Source organism: Nerophis ophidion, unplaced genomic scaffold (assembly GCF_033978795.1).
Source record: "Nerophis ophidion isolate RoL-2023_Sa unplaced genomic scaffold, RoL_Noph_v1.0 HiC_scaffold_32, whole genome shotgun sequence".
Lineage (NCBI taxonomy): Eukaryota > Metazoa > Chordata > Actinopteri > Syngnathiformes > Syngnathidae > Nerophis > Nerophis ophidion.
The window spans coordinates 1093467-1106522 of NW_026906954.1; the positions used below are offsets into that span (position 1 = coordinate 1093467).

General features: G+C 23.5%; 1 long non-coding RNA gene across 1 annotated transcript in view; it reads left to right on the top strand.

The window, feature by feature from the left end:
- Positions 1-2502: 2502 nt before the first annotated feature.
- LOC133546568 (uncharacterized) overlaps positions 2503-13056 on the top strand; it is a 44756-nt gene continuing 34202 nt past the window's right edge. Inside the window, exon 1 of the long non-coding RNA XR_009805239.1 lies at positions 2503-2987. This is a non-coding gene — a long non-coding RNA (uncharacterized LOC133546568). The remainder of the gene's footprint in view (positions 2988-13056) is intronic.

Sequence of the window (13056 nt, forward strand, 5' to 3'; positions counted from 1 at the left end):
TGTATCATGTTGTATGCATGCATGTGTGATGTATCATGTTGTATGTGTGATGTATCATGTTGTATGCATGCATGTGTGATGTATCATGTTGTATGTGTGATGTATCATGTTGTATGCATGCATGTGATGTATCATGTTGTATGTGTGATGTATCATGTTGTATGCATGCATGTGTGATGTATCATGTTGTATGCATGCATGTGTGATGTATCATGTTGTATGCATGCATGTGTGATGTATCATGTTGTATGTGTGATGTATCATGTTGTATGCATGCATGTGTGATGTATCATGTTGTATGCATGCATGTGTGATGTATCATGTTGTATGTGTGATGTATCATGTATGTGTGATGTATCATGTTGTATGCATGCATGTGATGTATCATGTTGTATGTGTGATGTATCATGTTGTATGTGTGATGTATCATGGTGTATGTGTGATGTATCATGTTGTATGTGTGATGTATCATGTTGTATGTGTGCATGTGTGATGTATCATGTTGTATGCATGCATGTGTGATGTATCATGTTGTATGCATGCATGTGTGATGTATCATGTTGTATGCATGAATGTGTGATGTATCATGTATGTGTGATGTATCATGTTGTATGCATGCATGTGATGTATCATGTTGTATGTGTGATGTATCATGTTGTATGTGTGATGTATCATGGTGTATGTGTGATGTATCATGTTGTATGTGTGATGTATCATGTTGTATGCATGCATGTGTGATGTATCATGTTGTATGCATGCATGTGTGATGTATCATGTTGTATGCATGAATGTGTGATGTATCATGTTGTATGCATGCATGTGTGATGTATCATGTTGTATGCATGCATGTGTGATGTATCATGTTGTATGCGTGCATGTGTGATGTATCATATTGTATACATGCATGTGTGATGTATCATGTTGTATGCATGCATGTGTGATGTATCATGTTGTATGCATGCATGTGTGATTTATCATGTTGTATGCGTGCATGTGTGATGTATCATATTGTATACGTGCACGTGTGATGTATCATGTTGTATGCATGCATGTGTGATGTATCATGTTGTATGCATGCATGTGTGATGTATCATGTTGTATGCATGCATGTGTGATGTATCATGTTGTATGCATGCATGTGTGATGTATCATGTTGTATGCATGCATGTGTGATGTATCATGTTGTATGCATGCATGTGTGAAGTATCATGTTGTATGCATGCATGTGTGATGTATCATGTTGTATGCATGCATGTGTGATGTATCATGTTGTATGTGTGATGTATCATGTTGTATGTGTGATGTATCATGTTGTATGCATGCATGTGTGATGTATCATGTTGTATGCATGCATGTGTGATGTATCATGTTGTATGCATGCATGTGTGATGTATCATGTTGTATGCATGCATGTGTGATGTATCATGTTGTATGCATGCATGTGTGATGTATCATGTTGTATGCATGCATGTGTGATGTATCATGTTGTATGCATGCAGGTTCAAAATAAAAATCAAACAACTCAACTCAACAACTGTATGATTATTGAATATATGATTAGTATATAAATAAAGATATGTTTAGTGTATGATTATTAAATACATGTTTAGTGTATTAATATTAAATACATGTTTAGTGTATAAATAATAACTAAATGTTTAGTGTATACATATTAAATACATGTTCAATGTATGAATATTAAATATATGATTAGTATATAATTAAATATGTTTTAGTATATGATTATTAAATACATGTTTAGTGTATAAATATTAAATACATGTTTAGTGTATGAATATTAAATACATGTTTAGTGTATGAATATTAAATACATGTTTAGTGTATGAATATTAAATACATGTTTAGTGTATCAGTATTAAAGGCCTACTGAAATGAGATGTTCTTATTTAAAGGGGGATAGCAGGTCCATTCTATGTGTCATACTTGACCATTTCGCGATATTGCCATATTTCTGCTGAAAGGATTTAGTAGAGAACATCGATGATAAAGTTTACAACTGGAGAAAAGCCCTGCCTGTACAGGAAGTCGCAGACGATGACGTCACATGTTGATGAAAGGATTTAGTAGAGAACATCGAGGATAAAGTGTGCAACTTTTGGTACTTCCTGAAAAAGCCCTGCCTGTACAGGAAGTCGCAGACGATGATGTCACATGTTGATGAAAGGATTTAGTAGAGAACATCGAGGATAAAGTTGACAACTGGAGAAAAGCCCTGCCTGTACAGGAAGTGGCAGACGATGATGTCACAAGTTGATGTCTCCTCACACATTCACATTGTTTTGAATGGGCGCCTCCAACAAAAACAGCTATTCGGACCGAGAAAACGACAATTTCCCCATTAATTTGAGCGAGGATGAAAGATTCCTGTTTGAGGATATTGATAGCGACAGACTAAAAAAAAATAAAAAAATAAAAAAAAAAGTAAAAAAAAACAAAAACGCGATTGCATTGGGACGGATTCCAATCCCTTATCTTTCTATTGTGTTGCTAGTGTTTTAGAGAGTTTAATAGTACCTGATAGTCGGAGGTGTACGTCCACGGGTGTTGTTAGAGCCAAATACACTTTCTGTCTGTCAAGTTGATGACGTCACTAAAGGGGTTGGCTCCAAGGCCAAGTACCTGGCTATTTAGGGAGGAGTCAGGATCTTGCTCAGGTGTTGCTGAGTAGAGGTGCAACAGTTTTTGACTTTGCCAGGCTGGTATTTGTTTGCTCCCGTGTATTTTCTGTTTTTGTACAAAGTGTGTTATATAAATGTGACTTTATGAAATTAAATATTTTTGTTAAACATGGACACAATTTTGGACATCAATTATTAGCCGGCTGCACACGTCTGAACTAGCTTCATTTATATTCGGCAAGCAGTAGCAGTAATAGTATAGGACTTTACCGCTCCAGGTGTGTTGACGCCATGTCTCAGGGAAGTCGACGGCAGCTTCATGGACGGCACAATCTCAGCTTTTCTCCGGTAAGAACTGACTTTTTACCACAATTTTCCCACCGAAACCTGCTGGTTGACATTCCGTCGTGATTCAAGTTCGCTTGACTGCGCTCTCATCCATAGTAAAGTTTCACCTCCGTGAATTTTAAACAAAGAATCACCATATGTTTGTGTGGCTAAAGGCTAAAGCTTCCCAACTCCGTCTTTCTACTCTGACTTCTCCAATATTAATTGAACAAATTGCAAAAGATTCAGCAACACAGATGTCCAAAATACTGTGTAATTAGGCCGTTAAAGCAGATGACTTTTAGCTGTGTGTGTGCGCAGGGCTAATATTTCCTAACAGTCCGTGACGTCACGCGTACACGTCATCATTACACCACCTTTTCAAGACCAAACTCCCGGGAAATTTAAAATTGTAATTTAGTCAACTAAAAAGGCCATATTGTCATGTGTTGCAATGTTAATATTTCATCATTGATATATAAACTATCAGACTGTGTGGTCGCTAGTAGTGGCTTTTAATACATGTTTAGTGTATAAATATTAAATACATGTTTGGTGTATGAATATTAAATACATGTTTAGTGTATTAATATTAAATACATGTTTAGTGTATGAATATTAAATACATGTTTAGTGTATGGATATTAAATACATGTTTAGTGTATTAATATTAAATACATGTTTAGTGTCCATCCATCCATTTTCTACCGCTTATTCCCTTTCGGGGTCGCGGGGGGCGCTGGCGCCTATCTCAGCTACAATCGGGCAGAAGGCGGGGTACACCCTGGACAAGTCGCCACCTCATCGCAGGGCCAACACAGATAGACAGACAACATTCACACTCACATTCACACACTAGGGACCATTTAGTGTTGCCAATCAACCTATCCCCAGGTGCATGTCTTTGGAAGTGGGAGGAAGCCGGAGTACCCGGAGGGAACCCACGCATTCACGGGGAAAACATGCAAACTCCACACAGAAAGATCTTGAGCCTGGATTTGAACCCAGGACTGCAGGACCTTCGTATTGTGAGGCAGACGCACTAACCCCTCTGCCACCGTGAAGCCCCATGTTTAGTGTATAAATATTAAATAAATGTTTAGTGTATAAATATTAAATACATGTTTAGTGTATTATTATTAAATACATGTTTAGTGTATGGATATTAAATACATGTTTAGTGCATGAATATTAAATACATGTTTAGTGTATGAATATTAAATACATGTTTAGTGTATTAATATTAAATACATGTTTAGTGTATTACATACATGTTTAGTGTATGAATATTAAATACATGTTTAGTGTATGAATATTAAATACATGTTTAGTGTATTAATATTAAATACATGTTTAGTGTATTACATACATGTTTAGTGTATGGATATTAAATACATGTTTAGTGTATGAATATTAAATATATGTTTAGTGTATGAATATTAAATACATGTTTAGTGTATGAATATTAAATACACGTTTAGTGTATGAATATTAAATACATGATTAGTGTATTAATATTAAATACACGTTCAGTGTATGAATATTAAATACATGTTTAGTGTATGAATATTAAATACATGTTTAGTGTATTAAATACATGTTTAGTGTATGAATATTAAATGCATGTTTAGTGTATGAATATTAAATACATGTTTAGTGTATTAATATTAAATACACGTTCAGTGTATGAATATTAAATACATGTTTAGTGTATGAATATTAAATACATGTTTAGTGTATGAATATTAAATACATGTTTAGTGTATTAATATTAAATACACGTTCAGTGTATAAATATTAAATACATGTTTAGTGTATGAATATTAAATACATGTTTAGTGTATAAATATTAAATACATGTTTAGTGTATGAATATTAAATACATGTTTAATGTATGAATATTAAATAAATGTTTAGTGTATAAATATTAAATACATGTTTCGTGTACGAATATTAAATACATGTTTAGTGTATGAATATTAAATACATGTTTAATGTATGAATATTAAATTCATGTTTAGTGTATTAATATTAAATACATGTTTAGTGTATTAATATTAAATACATGTTTAGTGTATAAATAATAACTAAATGTTTAGCGTATGAATATTAAATAATTGTTCAGTGTATAGATATTAAATACATGTTTAGTGTAATAATATTAAATATATGTTTAGTTTATTAAAATTAAATACATGTTTTTGTATTAATATTAAATACATGTTTAGTGTATAAATATTAAATACATGTTTAGTGTATTAATATTAAACACATGTTTAGTGTATTAATATTAAACACATGTTTAGTGTCTGAATATTAAATACATGTTTAGTGTACGAATATTAAATACATGTTTAGTGTATGAATATTCAATACATGTTTACTGTATAAATATTAAATACATGTTTAGTGTATTAATATTAAATACATGTTTAGTGGATTAATATTAAATATATATTTAGTTTATTAAAATTAAATACATGTTTTTGTATTAATATTAAATACATGTTTAGTGTATTAATATTAAATACATGTTTACTGTATTAATATTAAATACATGTTTAGTGTATAAATAATAACTACATGTTTAGTGTATGAATATTAAATACATGTTTAGTGTATAAATATTAAATACATGTTTAGTGTATTAATATTAAATATATGTTTAGTTTATTAAAATTAAATACATGTTTTTGTATAAATATTAAATACATGTTTAGTATATGATTATTAAATACATGTTCAGTGTATTAATATTAAATACATGTTTAGTGTATGAATATTAAATACATGTTTAGTGTATAAATATTAAATACATGTTTAATGTATGAATATTAAATACATGTTTAGTGTATGAATATTAAATACTAGTTTAATGTATGAATATTAAATACATGTTTAGTGTATAAATATTAAATACATGCTTCGTGTATAAATATTAAATACATATTTAGTGTATAAATATTAAATACATATTTAGTGTATGAATATTAAATACATGATTAGAGTATTAATATTAAATACATGATTAGTGTATAAATATTAAATACATGTTTAGTGTATTAATATTAAATACATGTTTAGTGTATTAATATTAAATACAAGTTTAGTGTATAAATAATAACTAAATGTTTAGTGTATGAATATTAAATTCATGTTTAGTGTATAAATGTTAAATATATGTTTAGTGTACAAATATTAAATATATGTTTAGTTTATTAAAATTAAATACATGTTTTTGTATTAATATTAAATACATGTTTATGGTAGAAATATTAAATACATGTTGAGTGTATTAATATTAAATACATGTTTAGTGTATGAATATTAAATACATGTTTAGTGTATGAATATTAAATACATGTTTAGTGTATGCATATTAAATACATGTTTAGTGTATGAATATTCAATACATGTTTAGTGGATATATAATAAATACATATTTAGTGTATTAATATTAAATACATGTTTAGTGTATTAATATTAAATATATCTTTAGTTTATTAAACTTAACTACAGGTTTTTGTATTAATATTAAATACATGTTTAGTGTATGAATATTAAATACACGTTTAGTGTATGAATATTAAATACATGTTTAGTTTATGAATATTAAATAAATGTTTAGTGGATATATAATAAATACATATTTAGTGTATTAATATTAAATACATGTTTAGTGTATTAATATTAAATACATGTTTAGTGTATGAATATTAAATACAGGTTTAGTGTATTAATATTAAATACATGTTTAGTATAAAAATATTAAATACACTTTTAGTGTATAAATATTAAATACACGTTTAGTGTATAAATATTAAATACATGTTTAGTGTATTAATATTAAATACATGTTTAGTGTATTAATATTAAATGTTTAGTTTATTAAAATTAAATACATGTTTTTGTATTAATATTAAATACATGTTTAGTGTATTAATATTAAAAACATGTTTCGTATATAAATGTTAAATACATGTTTAGTGTATGAATGTTAAATACATGTTTAGTGTATTAATATTAAATATATGTTTAGTGTATTAAAATTAAATACATGTTTTTGTATTAATATTAAATACATGTTTAGTGTTTAAATATTAAATACATGTTTTTGTATTAATATTAAATACATGTTTAGTGTATAAATATTAAATACATGTTTAGTGTATGAATAATAACTACATGTTTAGTGTATAATTATTAAATACATGTTTAGTGTATTAATATTAAATACATGTTTAGTGTATGAATATTAAATACAAGTTTAGTGTGAAAATATTAAATACATGTTTAGTCTATTATTAAATTCCATTTTAGTGTATAATTATTAAATACATGTTTAGTGTATTAATATTAAATACATGTTTAGTGTATTAATATTAAATATATATTGAGTTTATTAAAATTAAATACATGTTTTTGTATTAATATTAAATACATGTTTCGTGTATAAATATTAAATACATGTTTAGTGTATGAATAATAACTACATGTTTAGTGTATTAATATTAAATACATGTTTAGTATATAAATATTAAATACACGTTTAGTGTATAAATATTAAATACATGTTTAGTGTATTAATATTAAATACATGTTTAGTGTATCAATATTAAATACATGTTTAGTGTATTAATATTAAATGTTTAGTTTATTAAAATTAAATACATGTTTTTGTATTAATATTAAATACATGTTTAGTGTATTAATATTAAAAACATGTTTAGTGTATTAATATTAAATATATGTTTGTGTATAAATATTAAATACATGTTTAGTGTATTAATATTAAATATATGTTTAGTTTATTAAACTTAAATACATGTTTTTGTATTAATATTAAATACATGTTTAGTGTATGAATATTAAATACACATTTAGTGTATGAATATTAAATACATGTTTAGTTTATGAATATTAAATATATGTTTAGTGGATAAATAATAAATAAATATTTAGTGTATTAATATTAAATACATGTTTAGTGTATAAATATTAAATACATGTTTAGTGTATAAATATTAAATACATGTTTAGTGTATTAATATTAAATACACTTTTAGTGTATAAATAGTAAATACACGTTTAGTGTAACAATATTAAATACATGCTTAGTGTATAATATTAAATATATGTTTAGTTTATTAAAATTAAATATATGTTTTTGTATTAATATTAAATACATATTAAGTGTAAGAATAATAACTACATGTTTATTGAATGAATATTAAATACATGTTTAGTGTATGAATATTTAATACATGTTTAGTGTATTAATATTAAATATGTGTTTAGTTTATTAAAATTAAATACATGTTTTTTTATTAATATTACATACATGTTTAGTGTATTAATATTAAATATATGTTTAGTTTATTAAAATTAAATACATGTTTTTGTATTAATATTAAATACATGTTTAGTGTATTAATATTAATTACACTTTTAGTGTATAAATAGTAAATACACGTTTAGTGTAACAATATTAAATACATTTTTAGTGTATTAATATTAAATATATGTTTAGTGTATGAATATTAAATACATGTTTAGTTTATTAAAATTAAATACATTTTTTTGTACTAATATTAAATACATGTTTAGTGTATAAATATTAAATACATGTTTAGTGTATGAATATTCAATACATGTTTACTGTATACATATTAAATACATGTTTAGTGTATGAATATTAAATATATGTTTAGTTTATTAAACTTAAATACATGTTTTTGTATTAATATTAAATACATGTTTAGTGTATGAATATTAAATACACGTTTAGTGTATGAATATTAAATACATGTTTAGTTTATGAATATTAAATACATGTTTAGTGGATATATAATAAATACATATTTAGTGTATTAATATTAAATACATGTTTAGTGTATAGATATTAAATACATGTTTAGTGTATTAATATTAAATACATGTTTAGTGTATAAATATTAAATACAGGTTTAGTGTATTAATATTAAATACATGTTTAGTGTATGAATAATAACTACTTGTTTAGTGTATGAATATTAAATACATGTTTAGTGTATTAATATTAAATGTTTGGTTTATTAAAATTAAATACATGTTTTTGTATTAATATTAAATACATGTTTAGTGTATTAATATTAAAAACATGTTTAGTGTATGAATGTTAAATACATGTTTAGTGTATGAATGTTGAATACATGTTTAGTGTATTAATATTAAATATATGTTTAGTGTATTAAAATTAAATACATGTTTTTGTATTAATATTAAATACATGTTTAGTGTATAAATATTAAATACATGTTTATTGTATTAATATTAAATACATGTTTAGTGTATAAATATAAGTGTATGAGAAACCAAACTTATGTAGAAAAAAAATAAAAGAAACCAAAAAAAAGGAAAAAGAGAGAGAGAGAGACGGAAAGGACCGGGCATATTAAGAGGGAACGTGCGCCCTCCTGTGGCCTCCTGTCGCAACCGCACACATAAAGAAATTCATTATTTCCAAGTGTGCCTTATTTAGAGGATAATAAATACATGTTTACTAAATGAATATTAAATATATGATTAGTATATGAATGTTAAATACATGTTTAGTTTATGAATATTAAATACATGTTTAGTTTATTAATATTAAATATATATTTAGTTTATTAAAATTAAATACATGTTTTGTATTAATATTAAATACATGTTTAGTGTATAAATATTAAATACATGTTTAGTGTATTAATATTAAATACATGTTTAGTGTATGAATATTAAATACATGTTTAGTGTATAAATATTGAATACATGTTTAGTGTATTAATATTAAATACATGTTTAGTGTACAAATATTAAATACATGTTTAGTGTATTAATTATAAATACACGTTTAGTGTTTTAATAGTAAATACACGTTTAGTGTAACAATATTAGATACATGTTTAGTGTATTAATATTAAATATATGTTTAGTTTATTAAAATTAAATACATGTTTTTGTATTAATATTAAATACATATTAAGTGTAAGAATAATAACTACATGTTTATTGAATGAATATTAAATACATGTTTAGTGTATAAATATTTAATACATGTTTAATGTATGAATATTAAATACATGTTTAATGTATGAATATTAAATACATGTTTAGTGTATGAATATTGAATACATGTTTAATGTATGAATATTAAATACATGCTTAGTGTATGAATATTAAATACATGTTTAGTGTATTAATATTAAATACATGTTTAGTGTATAAATAATAACTAAATGTTTAGTGTATGAATATTAAATTCATGTTTAGTGTATAAATGTTAAATATATGTTTAGTGTATAAATATTAAATATATGTTTAGTTTATTAAAATTAAATACATGTTTTTGTATTAATATTAAATACATGTTTAGTGTATAAATATTAAATACATGTTTAGTGTATTAATATTAAATACATGTTTAGTGTATGAATATTAAATACATGTTTAGTGTATTAATATTAAATACATGTTTAGTGTATGAATATTAAATACAGGTTTAGTTTATTAATATTAAATACATGTTTAGTGTATGAATAATAACTACATGTTTAGTGTATGAATATTAAATACATGTTTAGTGTATGAATATTAAATACATGTTTAGTTTATGAATATTAAATACATGTTTACTGTATTAATATTAAATTTATATTTAGTTTATTAAAATTAAATACATGTTTTTGTATTAATATTAAATACATGTTTAGTGTATAAATATTAGATACATGTTTAGTGTATAAATATTAAATACATGTTTAGTGGATTAATATTAAATATATGTTTAGTGTATGAATAATAACTACATGTTTATTGTATAAATATTAAATACATGTTTAGTGTATTAATATTAAATACATGTTTAGTGTATGAATAATAACTACATGTTTAGTTTATGAATATTAAATACATGTTTAATGTATGAATATTGAATATAAGTTTAGTGTGAAAATATTAAATACATGTTTAGTGTATGAATATTAAATACATGTTTAGTGTATGAATATTAAATACATGTTTAGTGTATCAATATTAAATACATGTTTAGTGTATTAATATTAAATGTTTAGTTTATTAAAATTAAATACATGTTTTTGTATTAATATTAAATACATGTTTAGTGTATTAATATTAAAAACATGTTTAGTGTATTAATATTAAATATATGTTTGTGTATAAATATTAAATACATGTTTAGTGTATTAATATTAAATATATGTTTAGTTTATTAAACTTAAATACATGTTTTTGTATTAATATTAAATACATGTTTAGTGTATGAATATTAAATACACATTTAGTGTATGAATATTAAATACATGTTTAGTTTATGAATATTAAATATATGTTTAGTGGATAAATAATAAATAAATATTTAGTGTATTAATATTAAATACATGTTTAGTGTATAAATATTAAATACATGTTTAGTGTATAAATATTAAATACATGTTTAGTGTATTAATATTAAATACACTTTTAGTGTATAAATAGTAAATACACGTTTAGTGTAACAATATTAAATACATGCTTAGTGTATAATATTAAATATATGTTTAGTTTATTAAAATTAAATATATGTTTTTGTATTAATATTAAATACATATTAAGTGTAAGAATAATAACTACATGTTTATTGAATGAATATTTAATACATGTTTAGTGTATTAATATTAAATATGTGTTTAGTTTATTAAAATTAAATACATGTTTTTTTATTAATATTACATACATGTTTAGTGTATTAATATTAAATATATGTTTAGTTTATTAAAATTAAATACATGTTTTTGTATTAATATTAAATACATGTTTAGTGTATTAATATTAATTACACTTTTAGTGTATAAATAGTAAATACACGTTTAGTGTAACAATATTAAATACATTTTTAGTGTATTAATATTAAATATATGTTTAGTGTATGAATATTAAATACATGTTTAGTTTATTAAAATTAAATACATTTTTTTGTACTAATATTAAATACATGTTTAGTGTATAAATATTAAATACATGTTTAGTGTATGAATATTCAATACATGTTTACTGTATACATATTAAATACATGTTTAGTGTATTAATATTAAATATATGTTTAGTTTATTAAACTTAAATACATGTTTTTGTATTAATATTAAATACATGTTTAGTGTATGAATGTTAAATACACGTTTAGTGTATGAATATTAAATACATGTTTAGTTTATGAATATTAAATACATGTTTAGTGGATATATAATAAATACATATTTAGTGTATTAATATTAAATACATGTTTAGTGTATAGATATTAAATACATGTTTAGTGTATTAATATTAAATACATGTTTAGTGTATAAATATTAAATACAGGTTTAGTGTATTAATATTAAATACATGTTTAGTGTATGAATAATAACTACATGTTTAGTGTATGAATATTAAATACATGTTTAGTGTATTAATATTAAATGTTTGGTTTATTAAAATTAAATACATGTTTTTGTATTAATATTAAATACATGTTTAGTGTATTAATATTAAAAACATGTTTAGTGTATGAATGTTAAATACATGTTTAGTGTATGAATGTTGAATACATGTTTAGTGTATTAATATTAAATATATGTTTAGTGTATTAAAATTAAATACATGTTTTTGTATTAATATTAAATACATGTTTAGTGTATAAATATTAAATACATGTTTATTGTATTAATATTAAATACATGTTTAGTGTATAAATATAAGTGTATGAGAAACCAAACTTATGTAGAAAAAAAATAAAAGAAACCAAAAAAAAGGAAAAGGAGAGAGAGAGAGACGGAAAGGACCGGGCATATTAAGAGGGAACGTGCGCCCTCCTGTGGCCTCCTGTCGCAACTGCACACATAAAGAAATTCATTATTTCCAAGTGTGCCTTATTTAGAGGATACATGTTTACTAAATGAATATTAAATATATGATTAGTATATGAATGTTAAATACATGTTTAGTTTATGAATATTAAATACATGTTTAGTTTATTAATATTAAATATATATTCAGTTTATTAAAATTAAATACATGTTTTGTATTAATATTA